Below are 23,936 nucleotides of genomic sequence, written 5' to 3'. Positions count from 1 at the left end.
ATTGTCGTATCGACACCAAAGAGTTCTTCTTCTCTTTCCGAAGAAGCAGACCTATCGCCAGAAAGTCTATCCTCAGAGGACATCGCATTCTTAGAAACTAAAAAAAGAATGCCATAGCAAAAACAAAAAAAACAGCCCTTTTCAGGGCTACCCAATACTCTAGAAAAGAAATAACGATCGATTTGCCAATGTGTGTAGGTAGAGTAGTGTGAAAATAAACACTAACTATTTCTTAAAAAATGTGAGGGTATGTGTTTGTGTGTTTGTGTGATTGTGTTTGTGTTTGTAAGTGATAAAGTAGGTTGGTGTGGATAGTAGATTAAAAATGATGTTTGTTTTTTTTGGGCTGTTTGAGGTGTAAATTTGGGGTTAGATTGGATTGCTTTGCGTATGTGGATAGTCTATTGAAGTGATTTATAAAAAAAATTTAAAATAGTGATGGGTAGCATAAAAAGTGAGTGTTTCTTTTAGGTCCGCGCGTTGTTGTTTTTTTGGTCATGATCTAGGTAAGATGAATTTTATGTTATTAGGGGGATGTTTTCCTTCACGTCCGCGCTTTCAGTATAAATTGAAACTCGTTCGGCAGTCCAGCTACCCTTGTTGATTGATCAACACCAAAAAATGAACACGAGACTTGAGAAACTGTTGGAGCTTCATGTGCATCTGGAATATGCCAGGCGCATATTAAATGAACTGGCCGCGGAAGCCATTGTCGAGGAGGGAAGAATAAGAGAGGAGGAAAGAAGAAACAAAGAAGAGGAGAGAAGATATAAAGAAGAAGAAGAAGAAAGAAGATATAAAGAGGAAAGAAGAAATAAAGAAGAGGAGGAGGAAAAGGAGAGAAGAAATATCACATTCCCAGAGAGCATAAATTGGGATTCTGAAGCGACATATCCTGCCTCTGCTCTCTCCCCCCAAAAGGTAAAAAGTAACTGGGGGATAAGATGTGTATGTGGCGCCAGGCCTGGAAGGTGCCACCATTAACCAGGTGTCCATGAAGTTCCAAACAAAACAGCCCTTTTCAGGGCTACCCAATACTCTAGAAAAGAAATAACGATCGATTTGCCAATGTGTGTAGGTAGAGTAGTGTGAATATAAACACTAACTCTTTATTAATAGTGGGAGTGTATGTGATTGTGTGTTTGTGTTTGTAAATGATGAAGTAAGTTTGTGTGAATAGTAGATTATGGGTTTCTTTATTGATTCTTAGCGTATGTGGAGAGTATAGTTGAGGTTTATATTATATGAAATGAGAAAGTAAGGGGATGTTTTCCTTCACGTACGCGCGTTGTTGGGTCATGATCTAGGTAAGATGAATTTTATGTTATTAGGGGGATGTTTTCCTCCACGTCCGCGCTTTCACTATAAGAACTCACAGTGTTCGTTGTTCAAACCATTCTGCAAAGAATAAAAAGAAGATGGCGTCAAACCAAATCGACAAAATTCAAACCTTGCAAGACGTTTTAGACAACTTAGGAATAATGGAACAGATGCTATTAAGACTGGTTGAAGACCATTATTCCTATAGTCCCCATCGTGTGAAGATGGAAATTAATAACTTAAGGAAAGCAAAGGACAAGATTAGTGGTGTCATGAAAGAGATCAAGGAGGAGAAGGAGGATGAAGAGGAAAGAATAAGAATACGCAATTGGAACGAAAAGATTGAAAAAGAAGAAGAAAATGAAAAGAGGAAGAAAGAAGAGGAGGAAGAGAAGAAGAAAGAAGAGGAGGAGAAGAAAAAAAAGAAAGAGAAGAAGAGTGTAGGAGATAAAATAAGAACTTGGTGGAGGAAAAGAAGAAATTAGAAGAAGAAGAAGAAGAAAACCCAAAGGCCCTTTTCAGGCCAGCCATATTTCTCGAAAAGAGATAGCCTTTCCATTGCCTACCCCTTTTTTAAAAATTTAAAAAAAAAAAAAAAAAAATCCCATGTTAAATTCCCCTTGTCCGTAGATTGTCCCACGATTTATTCCCATGTTAAATTCCCCTTGTCCGTAGAGTGTCCCACGATTTATTCCCATGTTAAATTCCCCTTGTCCGTATATGTTCCCACGATTTTTCGCCATGTTAAATTTCCATTGTCCGTAAAGTGTCCCAAGGGGGTCTGTAATGCTAATTCCCATTGTCCGTAAAGTATCCCTATTCACTACTTACCATTTACAAAAGAACAAGGAATGAAAGCTATTGAAGCTATTTGCGATAAATGTACTTGTGCTGTTGGTAATGTTGCCGGTAAAGCATTTTCAGCAATCAGAGAAAGATTAGCCAGATTAATACGAAGAAAAACTCAGATAGTAAAATTACCCAGCACCTAAGTTTTATTAAATTTTGAACAAAATCATTTTGCACGTGCTTATCATTGGTTAATGATTTTTATGGGGCGTGATGAAAATGTTGACACTGGTTTGCGTTATATCCAATTTATTACTTTTCGATGGCACATTTAGATTTATTCAGGCAGTCTGTCCTTGATATACAGCTTCAAGCCCGTGTATCTCGGCTTCCTGATGGTGGTTACAGAGCAATCGCTGATATACTTCCAGACAAAGCAATGCTACTTAAAGGTACCGATGGACGAATGAGAGTTATTGACGCTCCAGTAGAAAACATGTAAGGTCGTATAGTCACGTTAATATCACTCTGACTTCTGGTCAGGTGAAAAAATTACAATCAAAACTTGTAAAGTAAAAGCGAAACAAAAATAAAGTTTAAAAAGATCAAATTTCAAGTGGTGATCCAAACAAATTAACATTAACCAAGACTCAACTTAAATATTTTTAAAAGACTTTAGAATCAAAAACCGGAGTTCAACTTCATCTTTCTCCGAGTTCCACTAAGGATTCAATTAAAACAGGTGGCATATTTTCACTTCTTGGGGCTAAACCAGCTTTATTAGCTGCTGCTGTTCCAGCTATTGCAAAAACAGTTGCACTTGGTGCTGCTGGATCCGCAGTTAGTAAACTTACTGACTTAGCAATAGATAAAATAAAAGGACAAGGATTTAAAAAAAAGGGAAAGGTCAAATATTACCAGGAACCCCTATCGATACGGAAAAAGTCTAAGACTTCCAGAAACACTTCGTTAATCCGTCCAATGTCAAATTTTGACTTACTTGATGCTGCTAAAACAAAATATTTAACAAATTTCAGATGTGAATTTATGCGTGATCAATTACCAAAACAACCAAATAATATTGAAACAGGTATAATTAATCTTGATAATAGTTCTGGTCCTGGTACTCCTTGGGTTGCATACGCAATTGATCCACGTGGAATTATTTATTTTGATTCATATGGGTTGGCTCCACCAAAAGAATTTATAAGTTACTTAAAATCAATAAAAACTCCAGTCTGGTATTCAAAATTACCAACAAAATAACCGATCAGCCAATATGCGGCCGTGATGTAATTGCTGTACTCAACGCTATATCTTCATCAACATTACCGCCTTATAAAGTCGTGCACAAGTATCCGTTAATCGTTTTAAACAGATCTTAAAGTATAATGGTAGATATTTACGGAGGATCTTCTCGCCTGAGTAAAACTCATCAAGGCGAGTTATCTAAATATGCAACCCTTGATGAGGCCAAGGATATCTCGCTAATCTTTTGAGTCTTGCAAATGTGGACCAAAATGAAGTCCTTGTGTTTCATGATAAACAAGGACGATTAAAGACGTGTAATATCCCGTTGACATATAGCATTATGCGGGTTCCAGATGCAACAGAAGATAACTTAGTGGTGTTTACTAAAAACGGTAAAATTAAAACATCAGTTGAATAAATTCTATTAATCATGGGAGAAATTGCTGGACGTATTAGAAGAATTGGCGATACTCTGTACGACGATCTCAGTATGAGTAAAAATACAATTATGAATGTGAGAGAACCAAAATCAGATGATGATGTGGTAACGAAAAGATATGTAGACAGTAACAACAAAATGATCAGAACTGAGATCAGTGATCGTTTATTAACCGCTGGCGATACAATGACTGGTTCTCTCAATATGAATAATAATAAAATTAATGGTCTTGGAGAACCAGAATCAAGCCCTGACTCTGCAACGAAGAAATATGTCGATGATAGCAACATTCCGATGATGAACTCATTAATGACAATCAGTGATTGAATGGTCACATTTTGATCTGAATACTCTAATCATGTACAAGCGTTTAAAATTTTTCCTAGAAACACAAATAGAGACATTAACGAATTTCTTGGAAGTCCAGCGGTTATTGACATTAAACTCTATGACATATTTTTTTTACCGACAGTGTAGTATATACATTTGCGCCTGGACAAGCATTATGGTCACCACTCAATAAATCCATTAAACATCGCGCTGTGGTTACCGGTAATACAGATTTTCAATACTCGGCACTACAATATTTACAATATCTACTACAATTTCACGGTGTTATCCACTAACTGGATCCTCTGGATATATGTTAGTAGCACTAGATCAAAACGACGAGGGAATATTCAAGTTGTAACCCCGAGTTGTATTATTGGTGTCTTGAATTAGTTGCTAAACTACCACCTGCTTAAAATATAATGAGCTCAAAATCAACGTTCAACGATTTAGATACAAACACGTGATTGGCAAACAAAACTAAAGCATATCGTTGACGAATATGAAGTTGTTGTGTATATTTTATTTATAGTATTGTTTTGTGTCTTAGCTTCTTTTATATATCATCTTGCTATAACATCAGAAGCAGAATCATTTGTAATTTTGTGTTCATTTTTTGTGGGTGGAATTATTTATTCAAATTATTATTCTCAGGGATTACAAGGTGCTCAATAACATTTTTGGACAGAAAATTAATAATAATGAATAGATATACACACCATATAGGCATGGATAAAAGCTAACAAACAATACAAATTAAATATATATAACAGTCCCTAGATCTGCGACATTCGACTCTTCCAGACTTCTCTCATACGCATTACACATGTATTTTGTTGAAAGGCATCTGCTTTTCTATAGACCATTTTGTATTTTTTATTTTTGTTTTTATTAACAAATTAGTTTTAATTTGCGAAATATAGTCCTGTTCATTTGGATATATGGTTGATACCTGACCATCATTTATGAATCTGCTATTGCAAGGAATATATTTTATGCATTGTAAAACCAGCCAATAATTCCCTCTGTATTAAACATTTGATTTCATTTACTCTTATTTACTCTCTACAGCTTTTTCGTATCATGTATTAATTAATATCAATTAATTTTTTAATTTCACCTGTATATTTCGGTATATCATTACGGTCTTTACTCGCTTATAAGACGAGTACAACTGCTAACCAACTGCACAATGCGCCAACAGATCTGGGTCTCTGCAGTTTGTTAGGAGGAATCAGTAGAATAAACAGCTTAGACCCAGATCTGCACGTGCATTATGTTACGGCAGATCGGGATCTTCGTGGTTTGCAATTTGAATATATTTATAAGCGAGTATTTACGATAGACAATCATACACGATGGCAACATTGCGGAAAATGTCAAGATTGCTATCTTGTACGCGATACGCGTCTGAAGTAAGGCCTAACTGTGTACTCTTAAACCAAACTCAACCCAATCATTCAGATATCAAAGTAAAGAGACTGGTAGGTTCTTTACACATTCCCCTTTTCACGACAATGATTACGTAGGTTGGATGAAGTGGTTGCTTTTCTTTATTATTTAACCATGAGCAAAATTGCGAAACCTGAATAAGCTTCCCATCCATTTTAAGTAGTTTCCGGCAGAATAATTGTGACTGTAGCAGCCATCACTTGACTGACAATTCTTTGTTGAATTATCTCCTGTATTTCGCTAAGTGATGTTATGAGAAATAAAAGTAAGAAACGTTCCACTCATATAATAAAACATAGTCTTGAATGCGTTAGCAAATACATTGATACTTTGATACTTACTTTTATAACAACAGTTGGGGGAGTACTGCTTGTGGGAAGCGGGGCGCTGGTCGTTCTGTTTACATCGTATCTGGTGGTATTCGCAGCCACCAATGTTGTACCCTCTGTTTGCGAAATGTGTTGTGGGGGAGTTAGGTTCGATACGATGGGCACTTGCCACCGATACCTCTCTGAACTATCCAGGTCTAATACACGTTGATCTCTTAGGGACGAATATTGTAGATCTGAAATGACAAATCAATTAATAAAACAATTAGTCAGTCAGACAATTGATCAATCGATTTGAATGTCTCGACATACTATTAAATAACTTTACTGTTCTAATTATCCATAGTAAAAAGTGTGTAAACAGGGCGAAGGGAATAGACTACGTAATAGGGTAAACAAGACTAGCCTGTATTAACGCAGTATTAAAAGAATTATTCAAAGATTGAGAGGATTCAACTAAATGCTGAAACTTGTGATTATAGAACTTGAAAAGTGTACATATTGGGATTGTTGGTGCACACCATCTCGTACAGGGGGGATATGATAGCATTTAACATCAAAATTAAAGTATCACCAGCCCAGTCCGACTTCACATGGTTGGGTATTTATCGATGTGTTACAATTTACCTAATCACTCATAAAGTAAATAAAATCCGAGTGATTAGGTAAAATTTACATATCTATAAATATCCAACCATGATCATTTAATCCTTATAATTCCAATTTACTTCCTTCCGAACATCATATCAAGATATTTAACCAACAAAACATTCACTTTTATGTACATCAAAGTTTTCTTTCATTAGCCTCTCAGCTGCGATGGAATACATAACCCTATCTTTTCTAGCCAAGATTCATCGATTCTTTATACAGTGATACTGTGTAGAATGTCATTGCTGGTATTGCCAGTGATATACTGTTATGATCATTATTTTAATATATAAAAAATGGTTGTTGCTGTTAAACTAGGAATATTCCTTTTTTTTAAATTACTTTTGCGTATGGTACGTGTTGTTATAGCAACGTCCTTGTTACTTTCTACGCATTTCGATCTTTCAAAAGCAAAATCGGTTCCATTTTTAGTGTCATCCCTTGGTTGATATATGACCCTGACCTTTAATAACCGCTGCTGTAATATGTTGTCGAGGTAAGATGCAATAATTTCCGAAAATCTGGCTTCTAAAGCCTACAATAATTTCCGAAAGTCTGGCTTCTAAAGCCTACAATATGCCTTCTTCGGCAAAATGGGATGAGTGTTGGAGTGCAGGAAGGTCTGTGGCCTTTCATTTTGGATCGGAAATCACAGGAGTGGGTGGTTGGGATCTTATTGTTATTATTCTTAGGGTGTAAGGCGTTGATATAGATAAAACTTCATATGAAATGATCCGGTAACAGGGAACCAAAAGTAATTCTCAGAATTTATAGATGTGTAAAAAAATGTCCATATCAGTATCACGTGACCGTTTACATCCAATCAAAGCGTAGAAAACACAGTCAATTCATAAAAATTGGAATCATTATCATATAAAGATACGATAAAAGTTATGGAGAACTCGTATTTTTCTGTAATAAGGCTTAGGGTATTTTGCGAACCATTAAAAATTAATTTTGCATTAGTAGAATTTACCTGTAAAAAGAAAACCTGCCAACGAAATGGGCGAGTTTAATATTCTCAAAAATGAGCGCAAATTGTAAGGTGAAAAACAGAATGAGATTATACAAGTGGAACTGAGCAATATATATTATGGAAGAAAACCTAACTAGCTCAAACAGATAATAAAGAGGCAAATGAGTTACAGGCAAGAAAATTGTACCCGCAAAGAGAAAAATTACAGAGTTTGTTCAAAAAAAAAAACCCAGGACATAGAAGAAAATTGAAACAAATTCTTCAGTTTTCAAAAGAGCAAACAGACTTGGATGGAACTGATGGTGATCTGGAAAATATATTGGAAGAAATGAAAAAGGTGGAGAAAACAGAAGAGTTAAAAAGGAAAATGCATTATTTGGGGCACTGTGCAGCTCTAATATCACTGGACAACAAATTTTTACAAAAGTCATGTTACTGAAATAAAATTAGTCAATTCTTATCAATTTTTATGTGCTGAACACGAATATGACAGTCAAATTGCAAAATTGGCTCTAGTTTTTTTGTAATCTGCAAGAAATTAATGTTTACATAACGAAATGCATTCCAATAGTAAAAGGTCAACTGTAATAGCCTACCTATAAAAAATCAAGTCATTGACTACATCTTAGATTTCTTCGCCTGTCTCCTGTACAGCTGTTCGGGAGCATCTCTGAGGAGTGTCCAGCAGTAGTCAGCCAGCATTGTAGTGGACCATTTTCCCTGGTATCTTTGTTCCATTGTTGCGATATCTTGATGAAAACGTTCGCCGTGTTCATCACTAACAATACCACAGTTGCTAGGAAAGAAATCCAAATGGGAATGAAGGAAGTGAATCTTTAGAGACATATTGCAGCCAAGTTTCTTATACTTCATCAACATGTCTTCTACTAGTTCCTTATAGTTTTCTGCCCTAACATTTCCGAGGAAGTTTGTAGAAACTAGGCGAAAAGCATTCCATGCTTGTTTCGCGTCACCTTCCAACAAGTTGTTGAACCGGTCATCTTTGAAAAGCTCTCGAATCTGAGGACCCACAAAAACTCCCTCTTTAATCTTTGCTTCGCTGAGTCGAGGGAATTTTTCATGCAGGTATCGGAATGCTGGCAAAGTCCGGTCAATGGCTTTCACGAAGTTCTTCATCAAACCTAGTTTGATGTGAAGGGGTGGTAGCAAGATTTTCTGAGCCTCAACCAGAGCTGGGTGTTGGATATTCTTCTCTCCAATGGCTACATTCTGCCTGTGAGTCCATTCCTTCCTCATATAGTGCATTTCCCTTGCTCGGCTATCCCACTCGCATAAGAAACACATGTATTTTGTATATCCTTGCTGCAGTCCCATTAAAAGGGCAACTACCTTCAAATCACCACAGAGGTGCCAGCTGTACTTGTTATACTCAATGGAATTCAGTAGCTGCCTTAAGTTATCGTATGTCTCTTTCATGTGGACAGCATACGCTACTGGAATAGATGGAAGAATGTTTCCATTGTGCAAAAGCACAGCCTTGAGACTCAGTTTCGAAGAGTCCACAAATAGTCTCCATTCTTGTGGGTCATGAGTGATTTTTAAAGCATTCATGAGGCCCTCAATATCGGAACAGAATATCAGATTACTTTCCTTTCTGAAGAAAGGCTCCAATTGCTGGTGGCGCTTTCGATATGCAGTAATTGTGACATCTTCTTCTAGAAGATTCCATTGTTGGAGTCTTGATCCTAGCAATTCTGCCTTGTTCTTTGATAAGTCCAAATCACGAATCAGGTCATTTAGTTCTTCCTGTGTTATTCTGTGTGGGGTTGATGATGCACCACAGTGAAAATCTGGATCACTGCATGCTGATGGACCAGGAGAAGAACAGGTCGACTCACCTTTGTCTTCGTCAGATGAATCAAGAGAATATTCTGCTGGAGGTTCTGGAATAGGAAGTCCCTCACCATGTGGAACTGGTCTCAATGCAGACGGAATGTTTGGGTAGACTATTCTCGACTTCTTTCGCTTCGTTATTCCGCCGGAAAGAGGAGGAACCAAGCAGAAGTAACAGTCATTTAGGTGGTTGCTTGGCTCTCTCCACACCATTGGGACTGCAAACGGCATTGATGACCTTTTGCAATTCAACCACTGTGAAAGCTGTGTTGTACATGTAGCACAGCATATATGCGGAGCCCAAGGCTTGTCTTGGTCACCAACCTTGCATCCGAAGTAAAGATGATATGCCTTCTTCACTTGAGAATTGATACTTTTCTTCTGGTTGGCAAATGTCACTTCCCCACAAATATAGCAAAAATTGTCCGCGGTATTAACACACTTTCGAGGCATTACTGTTCTTTATTGTACGTAAATGGATAAAATAATAAGTTTTATGTAACAGTAGCTTGAACTGTCTCGCACAACGTCTAAAATATTTTAAATGCTGAACCTATCTGATTGGGCTTTATATAGTACACTGCTTACGTCAGCTTCAGCAGCCGCCTGGCATTAGTATAATAGGCCTACACATGTATAGTACACTGCTGACGTCAACTTACTTCAGCAGCCGCATGGCATTAGTATTGCATTGCATCAGAAAATGATGCAATCAACTGTGGATGATGTGAGCATGATGGTATTATGCAATGTTACATCATTATTCCGGATGTTGCTGCAGTCCTACTGGAGAAATTTACACAGTGAAACATAGAAAATGAGGTATATGAATATCTTCAAAACGAGAGCCAATACAAATTTTTCACGGTTATATTCGTGTTCGGCACACCAAAATACTACAGATTAGGGCCTTTTCAAGTCAGTAATGATTTCACTGTTGACCAGTGTTATCAGTAGTATTCTTGTGATGCGCGCACACCAGACGCACGTGCAAGAATTGAATTACAAGTTCAGGATACAAGTAGATATTTCCTACCCTCTGAGGCATTTATCGAAGTTAAAGTAGACTCACAAAAGCAGATGATACAGCATAAGGAGATGGCGATCAAGTTGGTTTTGTTAACAATGGCATAATGGCTTTATTTATTAGAGCTACAGACTCGATTGATGGAAAAGATATTGAATCGCGCCTTGAAAATGTCGATGTCGCCACGACGATACTTGGTCTTGCAAGATACTCCGACGACTCTACGAAATCGGCTGGTCCAGCAATGATATTTGCAAAAGACACAACTGACTTCCCTAATAGTAATCAATACGCTATAAGACGACCAAAAAAGCACACTGCCCCCACCGATGATGCAGATGTAGGGCCTGTGGTCATAAATGCTAATTCAGAATTCAACTTGGATTTTGCTGCACGCCGAGCAATGTTAAACGAGGAGTTTTCATATGCAATTCCACGATCTCATGTTTTTGGATTTTGCAAAGATGTTAGAAAGGTTATATTCGGCGCTAAACACACAGTAGTACTTGTTAGAAAACCCATTGACAATGATCCAATATGGCATCCTGCTGGAGTTGATGATGGTAAAGTAACACTAACAAAACTGTCAATGTGGATGCCAGTAATGACTCCATCGCTTGCTAAAGAACAGCGATTACTTTCTTTCATGAACATAGGTGGTAAATCGATGTTATCATGCTTTGAGGATAAACGGACATCAAGAACCTTCTGAAGAAATATTGCTGGATTTTGAACACAATAATGTTGCACGTGCATATCATCGATTAATGTCGTATATGGGACCTGTTCAAAACGTAGACACTGGTGTACAAATATCTCAGCGCGATTTCACAACACTGTATCCGATCTATTACTTTTCGCTGAAACATTTGGATTTATTCAGACAATCTGTCGTTGATATACACATCCGAGATTGTGTAGCTCGAATACAAGCAGAGTAACTGGTCCACCGGCTCTTCCTGGTGATGCTAGAGCAATCGCGGTCATAATCAGCGACAGAGCAATATTGCTTGAAGGTGTTGGTGGTCGAATGAGAGTCATTTATGCACCAGTAGAAAACATGTAACCGTGCGACGATTTAAAAACACAACAATAATCATAAAATGTCAGCATACCATCAAGTTAGTGTCAGTCTGACTCCTGGTCAGATTAAAAAGCTACAATTCGCATCAATAAAAAACAAACAGGAACCACAATAACGCTAAAGCATAGTTAGATTACAGGCGGTGAAAACAAGTTGCCGAAGACAGAACGTCAGCTTAAACAGCTTAATAAAGCCAAACAATCCAATATTGGAACACGCCTTGAACGTGCCGCTGGTGCCATCAAATATACTTCTAAGACAGGTGGTATATTTACACTTTTCGCGACAATACCAGCGTTGATAGCTGCTGCAGCTCCAGCCGTTGCAAAAGCGGCTGCGTTAGGCGCTGTTGGGACAGCTGCTGAAATGGCATTAAAAAGAATCAACGGGAAAGGGTTTAAGACTTCCGGGAACTCATCGAGAAAAGAGTCTAATTCTTCCAGGAACAAAGAATTGACACAGATGTCAAATTTTGATTTACTTGATGCTGCTAAGCAACTAAAAATAAAAAACTTTAGAGGTGTTTTTATGCGCGATCAATTACCACAGCGGCCAAACGACACTGAAACAGGTAAAATTAACCCCGATAATAGTACTGGTACATTAACTCATTGGGTAGCATTGATTCCCGTGGAATTGTTTATTTCGATTCGTATGGGTTAGCTCCACCGCAGGAATTTATGCACTATGTCTCTGCGTACAACATCGTGCACAGAGTGCCAATCTGGTACTCGACGCTACCAGCACAAACTTTAACCGATCCACCAATATGCGGCCGTGAAGCAATTGCTGTACTTGACGCTGTATCAAAGACGCCATCGTTGCCACCTCACAAAGTCGTATCTAATTATACAAGTCAACAGTTTGAGAAATCATTGATTTAGATCAAGAGAGAAGACAATAATGGTAGATATTTACGGAAGATCCCACGGCGATACTACTAAGAGTAAAAAAATATTCGACGAAATAGATTTGTCAAATTAGGCGACTAAAGACGAACTCGCTGATATTATGAACCTGGCTGGAGTTGACCAGGATGAAGTTGTTGTTTTTCAGGATAAAAATTTAAATAATGACAGAACTACTTCAGCAGATAGCCACAAATACAACCCCAATGAATGAAAACACGATGATATCTGTAAACTCCACTAACCCTGAATTTAGCATTAATTTTCCAACTGCGATTCCAGTAAAGGAAATGGCTCTTGCACAGTTGCGAGTATGCTGCTGTTGGCTCAATATTAGATCAAGCTCATTCGGCGGACTACATTCAAATAATTCGCTGGTATTTGCAAATAAAAATAAAGATGATGGAACACCCGATTGGCAAATTGTTGGAATACCAACCGGCAGTTATCAAATTGAACAGATCAATGATGCATTTCATCGTAGAATAAAACTATTACGAGAAAAGAATCACAGATAGCCATAATAGTACAGAACCAACGCTATCGTCCGCAATTGAAATAAATTCACCGGATTACGTCTTCGATATATATCAGTCATCGATCAGATCTCTGCTAGGATGGCCTGAAATTCCACTTTTCAAGGACCACTTGAACCAAAACGGTCTGAATTTATCACCGACGAAAAGAAATTTATAAAGGAGCCAGAGTATAGAAAAAATCTTTAGAAAAAAAGATTTTTGTTTTTCACTTGTGCCGACGGAAGTATTAGTGAAAATAGTCTTGATATATTTACTAAGATAAAATTTAGAGTGATTGTGGACGAAGAATACATTAATGGTCTTTTAGAACCAATTAGGCCTGGGTTTACACGTGAACTTAATAAATTACATAATTTAGTTATCGGTGTTACACAATATTATTCTGATGGAACAAAGCAACACATTATCGAAATAATGCAACAGCTAAACAAAATCATAGAATATATCGAGTATCTTAATTCTCGAATTCTTAAGCGAGCAAATATCCCAAATTATTATGAGTTTGGACGTGAATATAAATTTTATACAAATGAAGTATTTCTTGAGCATTATAAAATAACTAAAGAACACCTGCCGACGCTTACAGTACCAGGATTTGGAACAAACGAACTAAAGAAATCAATCAATGATCTAATCAACATACACTTTCCCAAAATACTCGAGTCATGGAGAAAAATAAACCACCGGTAGTATTCTCAAGCATAATAATGATCCATACGGACAAGGTCGTAATATTTCTCCGGAAATTGTAAATATAACCTCAACGATCGCGGTCAATCTTATTTGTGATGCATTTGATGGAAGTTCTCAAACAAATACTAATATATCAAATCAGGCGCACCAGGGATATATCTTATATACCCTTACACCACAAGTCCCACCCAGATATCTGATAGGGCAAGAACCGATCAATCCGGTCTATCTACGATGGCACAATCCGCTCTTATCAAGAATAAATTTCATACTAACTGACCAGTCCGGCAACTTGTTTGATCTTCGTAGAGAGACTCTGAGTCTGAATTTGTATATAAATCCTAAAAATCTACCATTTTCAAAGATTTCCAATCTTAATGATTTTTAATCGTAGAGTGCTGCCCCCTTGTTAACAGTACATAATTTAAAAATGCCACTGACGCGTGATACACAATAAAAACATTATAAAAAAATAATCCCGTCCTTTGATTTTGTCCTTGATAAAATCATTTGGGTGGATATTATATTCTTTTTTATACTGACAAATCGACTAAAATCAGTGAGAGAAAGACTAAAATCTGACATACTTTCACTTTCATTAATACGAATGACTCTAACTTTCGTTTTCACTACCACTGACAGCTTCTGACATACTTTTTCTTTACTGTCTTATGCAAGTATTGATTGTCTTTCTTGCCTCATATTCACGAGACAGTTCTAATCTGTGTTTTTCTATTGCGAGAGAGAGGGATGAATTCCCTCACTTCAATTTCTTTTACTGTACCCAACGATTGAAACCCCCACCCACTTGAATTTTACACATCTGTATTCTGATGGTAGGGTGTATCCACCTTCGTATTTACGTTCTTGTAATGTTTCGAAATCAGAAATAACTTTTTTCAGGATTTAGTTCATCAGATTTATTTATGCCGTCTTTTTCTAATTTTCTAATAGCAGAAACAATATCATTGATATTTTTGTACTTCATTATATACTAAATATACGTTTAAATGAAAAATATTTGACACTCTTATGCGAAACTCTGGATTGCCATAGGACATGCTAGCAAGTCCAGAAGGGGTGTGTTTTTTACACTAAGGATGACACAACCATGTGAGATACTAGATTGCCATATGGCAGTCTAGCAGGCTCAGGGGTAGGAAGCACAACCCCTATATGAGCCCCTAGATTGTCAGACAACAGTCTAGCAGGCTCAGGAGGGCGTTTTTAGTAGACTACGACACGAAACATATAGCATATTTCAGGTATATATAATTTTAAGGACGGGACAATCTCCATGTGAATCTCTAGATTGCTATATGACATTCTAGCAGGATCAGGAATATATATTTACAGTAAGGACGGCACAATACATATATTATTTACAGTAAGGACGGCACAGTACATATAGTATTTACAGTAAGGACGGCCCAACATACACTCGAGCCATTCTCTACGCTCAACATATTTTTGCACACCCTCCCCCAAAATCAACTCCGGGAGAGTGCAAGGGGTAGCCATCACTTGGTGACATGGTGGGAAAGTGTGTTTGTTGAGTTTCGAGCCATCGGGAGAGGACCCCCAATAATAAAACGGGTCGTATGGTATATAAGGTAACCGATACATGGAACTTCGAAATTAGCTTACGCGACGGGCGTGGCTTGTTTGCTGTTTGCAGTTTTATTTTTCCTTCATTATAATCGCCAAAAACAATATATGAAACAGGAAACCGAACGGATTCAGTAAAACGAGAATATTGTTTCTGAAAACAAAACATCATTTATACTTAATAAAAGATTACACCTAACTTTACTGACAGTCCTTGATAAAGACAATGGAGATAACTGTCTGTGCTTCAAGTAGATACTTCCTTGAAATACAATACCAACCGCTCTCTTAATATTGTAGTCATTTACTTCCGTGCTTGTCGGATTAACATTACAATAATAGTTGTTTTCATTTTTCCAACCATTAGATTATGTGTCTTTAGGAACACCTGACCCCCAAGAAACTACAGAAGGGAGAATTAACAACAATTATATATATATATATATATATATATATATATATATATATATATATATATATATATATATATATATATATATATATATATATATATATATATATATATATATATATATATATATATATATATATATATATATATATATATATATATAATATATACCTAAAATCTATCTCCATTGATAATATCAAGGATAAAATCAGGAACAGTGTCAAGGGAACTACGATAACTCTATCAACAACATTACATATCAGCGGCAAAGTTATTTCCCTTGATTATCTACATAACACTACTGGAATATAAATTAAATTCTCTGTTTGTACTTCTGTGAAAAAGCTGACTTGTATATTTTATTTCCGACTTTTCTTACTGAACGTATGCAGATATCAAAATACTTGGCAGCCGCATTCATCGATTAAAATATTTTTTCTTCACCGGTTTCAATATTTATGGTTTTGATGGCTATCCTCCTAAAAATTCTTTCGCACTTCCCAGTATTTCCGAATAAACAATTTCACTCTGTGTAATAGAACGAATGTTATCCAAATAGTTATTTTTGGGATCTGAGTCAATATGGTCAATCCCAAAACCGTCTTTGATCAACCCGTGAAAAGTCTTGTATGTGAATCTATGACAGAGATACCTGTTCCCCAAGCGTTGAATCTAAGATAACCAGTATTGTCAACAACACCAAATGTTTTCTTTAGTCGACGGTTTCTGATTACACCATCATGAGATGCTTCACAATTCTTGATGATAGGATGTCTGACAAATTCTTTTGCTCCATTTATATATAATATTATTTGTCTAAATTATAATTTGTCTTTACAAATCTAACTATAAAATCTTCAGGGGTTCTTATAACTTTATCAAGAGCAGAGTCAACGTTGTTATTTTTTTTTATCGTAATATCGTTTCAGTTCCCTATATATTTTACCACCACGTTACACACACAACTGCATTTTCCCTCTAACTCCAACACCACAATGTAAACACTGTTTTGGACCAAGACTCCCTCTTCTTGCGCTTTGTAAATGTTGTCCGCAGAATTCATTTACACAGGATTTGTTACAAGGTGTTGAAGATCCTATCATCAACCACTGGCATTGATTTCTTATTTGAGTGATTGTATATATAATATTTTTTATTTAAATATTTGTCTAAAATATAATATGAAGGAGTTTGAGAGATTATCCACAATCGAGCTCTGGAAAACTTCGTTTCCTGAATCCAGATTCGATCTTGACAGAAGAACCCCTGACTTGCGGAAGCGAGCTTTGGTTGATCCGACAAATAATCTGATTAATAATATTCGGAATGCTAAAAAAAATTTTCGTGATGATGGGGCATCTCACTTATGGTCAACATTCAAAATCATATGCAATGACAAAGTCATCGATGCTACAATGAACGAAGTTATATTGGTCTAGCAGAAAGAGATTCCGCTGAGTGGATTAAACGTGACAAACGTGACCCTGTCCTTGCTAATGGAAAAACCGCTGTGCTAAGTAAAAATTCCAAGCCAGGAATGTTGACTGGTATTAATAAACCATATTACGCTCGAGCGTATCCTATGACCGCGGTTATTTATGGAATTTATCAGCTAAATGATAACACCAACATTAATGATCTTGCACCAATGAGATTTTCAAAACTGAACTGTGTAGCCGAACGAGTAATCGAACATTTTACAAACGCGATGCGTGGAAATGGGTTAACAGATCTACGACGTGAAAAAATAAACAAATGGGCTGAATTAGTGAAGGATACCGGAGCCACAATAAATGATGCCGCCGAGTTAGGAAGTAAATGAAAATTTCCAATAAAAGTAAAAACGCTAACTGGATTTTATACGAATCAAAAAATACGTCGAAGGGAGCTCCTATTGAAATTATTGATCATAATGCGCACGCGTGGACTAGCGCAGTAACAATATTTCCATGAGATCGGACTGTTAGATTTTACACCCCAGAGAACTCTGGGAGGGGAATATGTTTGATTTTCACGAAATAAGTAAAATCTATCCTGTATCAGTATGGCTATTTAAGAGTTGAGATGATGAAAAATATGATCAATTTGTACGACCTAACGGCGAAATGTATCGTAAAGAATCTCTTCATGAAGACATGAAAAATCTTGCTCAGAAATTTTCAACAGAGAATACTGAGCAATTACTAAATATTTGTATCACCGTTCCGTCAGTTGCTGATCACTTTGCAAGAGAGAAAAATTCGTGGAAACCAACACGATTTGAATTTCTTGAAGACGTGCAGCTTAGCTGCTGTGAATACGGACACGGTGGATTGTAGAATACCAAGTATGACCACAACGACGTTATTTCCCTGGATATGGTCGCGTGTTATCCTGGAAGTTTTCTTGGTTACGGAGAATGTTCTGATTATTTTTAAAAGATTTGGACACCCCACACACGACATGACTAGAGTATCGATAAATGGACCCCTACCTAATTTTGATCTAACCGGATTCGCTCGTATTATATCATTCGAGTTTGCTAAAGGTCTTCATCCGATCTGTTATATTTGGTTTGGTAGGCATTTTTCAGAAAAACGTTGGGAACCAATAGTTTTTTTTTACGATATATGCTTGACTGTAAAATATTAATATCATTGATTGTATGTGAGGCAATTATATCATACCGTCCTCAGAAAGAAGTTTGGTTACCACCACCTGATGAAAATAAAATCGCAAAAGATCTTAGTAGAATAATAATCGGTAAATTTACTCAAGGTGGGGCATATGATCATAAACGATATTATGCACGATTAATCATGGATGATGTTGAATATGATTTTATAATCGCCGATGCAACAAAGAGAGATATATTTGTAAGTCGAGAAAACGCTTAGGTACAATTGTTGGTTATATTGATGGTGAGCCACCTCAGTTTACTCATTAAATACCCTAATGCTCTTATGTTTCTATAAATTTATTATCGATGATAAATGGATTCCTTGCCACTGCAGTCAGAGTTGCAACGGATTCATTCTATATCGAAAATAAAATATACAGAATTACTGACTCAATTTACTGCTCATGACGCATCGTGGGGTAAATGGAGAATAAAACAAGAAATATTATATAATTATTCTGAATCCGCACTGAATCCGCAGATGTTGAAATCAAAGATATTTATTACAAAAATAATCAGATATCAGAATTATCGTCTGCGGCATATGTGTATCATCCATTATGCAGACACAAGACGATATATCTAAACGGACCGGGTAGTTCTGGTAAAACAACGCGAGTTCGGACGATATGGTTGTTTTAACACCTACTCACAGACTCGCAAGAGAAATGAGAGAACGAGAAGTAATATCGTGTACTTATCATAGCTTTTCTCAATGGAAGGGACACGCATGGACTCCTGATCGAATGGGAGAGAAATATATTCCAAAGATCATCATTTGGGATGAGATATGTACAGTATCTTTAAGATACATTAAAAATGTTTTTCGATTGGCTATTATTAAAAAATACAGCTATGATAATGTGCGGCGATCATGGTCAATCGCCACCGTTTGTTGGGCCATCTCCACACGGGTGGCTAAAGAATTTTGTGAATTATTACGAGGAGATCACTGATGATCATATATCTCTTGCTGTAGAATTAAGAGAGTTAAAAAATTAACCAGACTACAACCGAATAAAATTCAGTGTGACATAATGCGTAAAATGATTTCAGAAACTTCTATGAACGACTTTCTGCAAGTTTGGAGACCAAATGATTTAATAGTGGCAAGTAGAAAGATAGTTCGTGATACACTTCAACAGCGGTTATTTCAGTTGCATAAAGAAAAGTTGTCAGTTCTACGTGTACCATTGTGTAATAGACCAGCTGATACACGACGACAGAATATCGACGTTGATATACCAGCACAGAGAAACAGAATCTCGTATTAAATGATGTTATCGCAGTTGATGTCAGTGTTGTTGAGGATGCGCTTAGCGCGTATAAGACTCCATGGACACTGGGATAAACAAAGACATTTCATTCATCTCAAGGGTTAACCATCTCTGATGCACGAGTTTGAATTGTCGATGATCTTGTTGAATGGTCAAACTTAGTTTATCTCGCAGTGTCTCGAGTCAGAAGAATATCTCAGCTGCAGAGAATTGACATAGACACTAGAGAAACCATTAATGATGTCCTCGATAAATGTCTAGGTGACAGTGAGATAGTAAGAAAAACATTAGCTGGTTATATAAACAAAGTGACAAAAAAAAGAAAGAAAAGAAACTTTGATCTCGATACTGCATTTATCATAGCGCTAAAACAGCAGCAGAATAATCATTGTGCAGGTTGTAACACAGTAGTGTTGTGGCGATATTCAAATAATGATCCAAGACAATTTACCGTAGACACAAAAGATAGTAGTCTTGGTCATACACGCGAAAATGTGATGCTAACCTGTCTTGAGTGTTATCAGCGTAGAGGTGCTAGTTATGTGATCGCGGTGGTAATTGTGTGTCTTCAGGAAAACTTGTAATTGTTCACGTGTAAATCCACGTTGAGGAGCAGTTGAATCTAGTATGTAGATTGCGGGTCTACCCGTGGATCTTAACACTCTGGAAATTTTATGTTTCGTAATACTCCAGACTGGATCAGTTGCTCTTTTTTTACCACCTTCAAGTTCACCGGGTTCATATAAATACCTGACATCTCATTACCCAGTACTGGTTGTTTTGAAAAGTAATGTCGTTGTTTTGGTATATTTGTGTGTGTGTGTGTGATCGCGCTAATGGGTTTTATAGAAGTTGTTCGAGTAATTTCATTATTTAATGCAGCTATCACACTTGGTAATCTTGCAACCCACTCGCGAGATCTTTTCTCTTGAATTATTTCCTTCGCATACTGATATACAAATAACCGCTCAGCAAGCGCTCGATTAAATCGTTCAACAATTGCCTGATCACGTTGAATTGCAGGATGTCTTCGTCGTATTTTAACGCGTTGTTGCTTCATCAACGATGATACTACGCCCTGAAATTCTTTGCCAGGATCAACCTGTAATAGTTGTGGCCATCGTAGGGTCCTCGTTGATAAATTCGTTCAAACGCAGAAACTACTTCAGTTGCTGTTTTAGTTGATAGCGGCTCTTCTTTTTTTATATCTACTTGCAACATCAACGACAGTTAACGCGTATTTATACGTTAATCGACGTCTTCCAATTTTGATAGTATCGTGTGGTAAAAAATAAAATATCAGCCCGATGAACTTCATTAGGAACGCTAACATCAAAATGTGCGTAATGAATTGTTTTAGGTGGTGGTAAATAAATTTGCCATATTGCCTGTCGTGCTAACCATTTTTAAGCAGTATAACGTTCGACACCTGCTGCTAAAGCGAGTTTACTAATCGCTGCTCTACCTTTCCAGTACCCCCTTGGGCTATAATAAATCGACTCCATTATAATAATAATAATCGGTTGATTAATTACCAGCTCCTGATACAAGCTTACCCTTCATCGCAGACCTCACCAACCAGTTAGCTAATGATTCTTTGAAAGATTTATTTTTTTATGGAATTTAGCGCATGAATTAACTTTACATCTGCTATATGTCGTTGCTGAAGATCTTAACTTTTATAAGCTATTTTATGAGCGTGACACGCTTTATCAATAGCGTTTACTGGATACTAACCAAGCCTTGGCTGATCTTGGTTATCAAGCCTGATATCATGTCGAGTACCAGGACCACAGTAATTATATTCTGGAAGGTGTTTTTCTCCTGGGTACTTAGCTCATGGTGTTCCTGGTAACTTTGCCAACTGCGCGGCAATATCACCTACTTTTGTTTTTAAATACTGTTTGGATTAGGAGTAAATTTAAAAAAAAAATTGTACCACATCGTTCACACTTACCTGTAACTGCTTGTCGTTTTTTTTTTTGTTTTTTTTTTGTTGTTGTTATTGTTGTTATAGTTGTTAGTCCATTTGTAGTGGTACGCGCCTTGCATTTCACACAATATAAATCCATATTATTTATTATATTTCTACAACATGGATGTAATTGACTTCTCAGCGTTACGAAAACAAGAGCAGGTCAAGCATCAAGCTGCGCTACCAAATTATGTCCGTATGATCATAATAGGTCCATCTGGGTCTGGTAAAACACAACTGTTACGTAATTTGATAATGAGATGGTTGAAATGGGATAAGTTGTACTTAGTAGCAGCAGAGAGGGCGAACAAGCTCTAATTGGTTCACCCATATTTCGCCAAATTACGCCTTCCTACGAGATCACAAAAATCGTATAAAAAAGCGCGATATCCAGCGTAAGACAACTCCGTCGATTACAAATTGGCTTACCTGTTATCGCCGATATGTTTTTTTTTCTTTGTTGCGTCGAAGGAAAAATGCGCGATCGTCGGTGACAAGTTGAGAGCATCGCCCCCTCTGCTGCTATTATCCCAAAATTTTATTTAACCCGATTCGATACCGTGTTCTAGGATTGTGTAAATTTATTGTTATAAATCCGTGTGGGGTTGATTGAGCACGACTAAATAAATTTTTTAATTTAATTATGTCCATATCGCCGCTACACCAAGTTTGGTGAACATTTCTTAGTGTGTGTGTATCAACTCCGTTGAACACGGCAAGGATATTACAATGATCTCTGATCACTTTAGGAATTTGGGTGTATCTTTGGGTTACATAAATCACGTCAGTGTTTTTGTGTCTACCTCTGGAAAATATCCTAGCTGGATTTGATTGTTTATCCAACATCACATCATCGTAAACAACTAAATTGTTAATAAATCCATCAATATCATCAATACTTGGTGCTTCATCAATGTCAGTGATAAATTCAACAACATCATCTCCGTTCTCATTTAACGATTTTGCACTTTCATTAAAATCTTTTAACACTTCGTAGCATCGTTGATCATCAACTGAAGGTGCTACCAAATACAACTTGTCCCACTTCATCCACTTCATTCTTAAATTCAACAGTAATTGTGTTTTACCACTACCAGATGGTCCAATTATAATCATACGAACATAATTTGGTAGCGCTGCGTGATGCTTAACTGGTTCTCGTCGTTTTTTAGCAGAAAAGTCAGTGATTTCCATTAAAGTAATATAAAAATAATATGGATCTATATTGTGTGAAATGCAGGTCGCGTACCTCAACAGGTGATCTAACAATTATTACAACAAAAAATAACAGATCAGCACTTACAGGCAAGTGTGAGTGATGCGGTACAAAAAAATTTAAATTTATTCCCAAGTCAGGTGATAAACCAAAGCCAAAGATAGCGCCAAGTAAAAAAAAAAGCAACAAGGAGGTGATATTGCAGCAAAATTAACAAAGTTGCCAGGAGCTCCGTGGGCTAAATACCCAGGAGAAAAACACCTCCCAGGATATAGTTACTGCGGTCCTGGAACCAGACTTGATATCAGACTTGATGACCAAGATCAACCAAAACCAGGTGAGTATCCGATAAACGCTATTGATAAGGCGTGTCACGCTCATGATGTAGCTTATAAAAGTAAAAATCTACAAGATAGGCATCTCGCAGATGTGAAATTGATTCACGCGCTAAATTCCACCACTAATAAATATTTCAAGGAGAGGTTAGCTAGTTGGCAAATAAAATCCGCAATGAAAGGTAAATTAGCGCTAGGTGCTGGCAATTAATTATAATGGAGTCGATTTATTATTCCCCAAGAGGATACGGGAGGGGTAGCGCAGCAATTAGTAAACTCGCTGAAGCAGCAAATGTTACACGCGTTACTGCTAAAAATTGGTTATCCAAACAGGCAATATGGCAAATTTACCAACTACCGCCTAAACAAATTCACTTTGCACATTTCAATGTCAGTGTTCCTAATGAAGTTCATCAGGCTGATATATTATTTCTGCCACATGATACTATTAAAATCAGAAGACGTCAAATAGCATATAAATACGCGTTAACTGTAGTTGATGTTGCAAGAACATACAAGGATGCAGAACCGTTAACGACTAAAACAGCATCTGAGGTTGCTTCTGCGTTTGAACGAATTTATCAACGAGGACCTGGACCACAAAGTGGTCTACAATGGCCACAGTTGTTACAAGTTGATCCTGGCAAAGAATTTCAGGGTGCGGTATCATCGTTGATGAAGCAACATAACGTCACCATCAGACAAGGACATACTGCAATTCATCGTGATCAGACAATTGTTGAGCGATTTAATCGAACTCTTGCTGAGCGGTTATTTGGATATCAATACGCGAAGGAATTCATTCAGGACAA

General features: G+C 36.9%; 1 protein-coding gene across 1 annotated transcript in view; it reads right to left on the bottom strand.

The window, feature by feature from the left end:
- Positions 1-6,142, bottom strand: part of LOC149776335 (plexin domain-containing protein 1-like) — an 85,681-nt gene extending 79,539 nt beyond the window's left edge. Inside the window, exon 1 of the mRNA XM_089942848.1 lies at positions 5,923-6,142. The gene's annotated coding sequence lies outside the window, so the exon portion shown is untranslated. The remainder of the gene's footprint in view (positions 1-5,922) is intronic.
- Positions 6,143-23,936: the final 17,794 nt, after the last annotated feature.

The sequence above is a fragment of the Sinohyriopsis cumingii genome, chromosome 18 (assembly GCF_028554795.1).
Source record: "Sinohyriopsis cumingii isolate HCF-2022 chromosome 18, ASM2855479v2, whole genome shotgun sequence".
Lineage (NCBI taxonomy): Eukaryota > Metazoa > Mollusca > Bivalvia > Unionida > Unionidae > Sinohyriopsis > Sinohyriopsis cumingii.
Note: the sequence above shows the minus strand (reverse complement) of the source record. Positions and strands in the feature narration are given on the sequence as shown.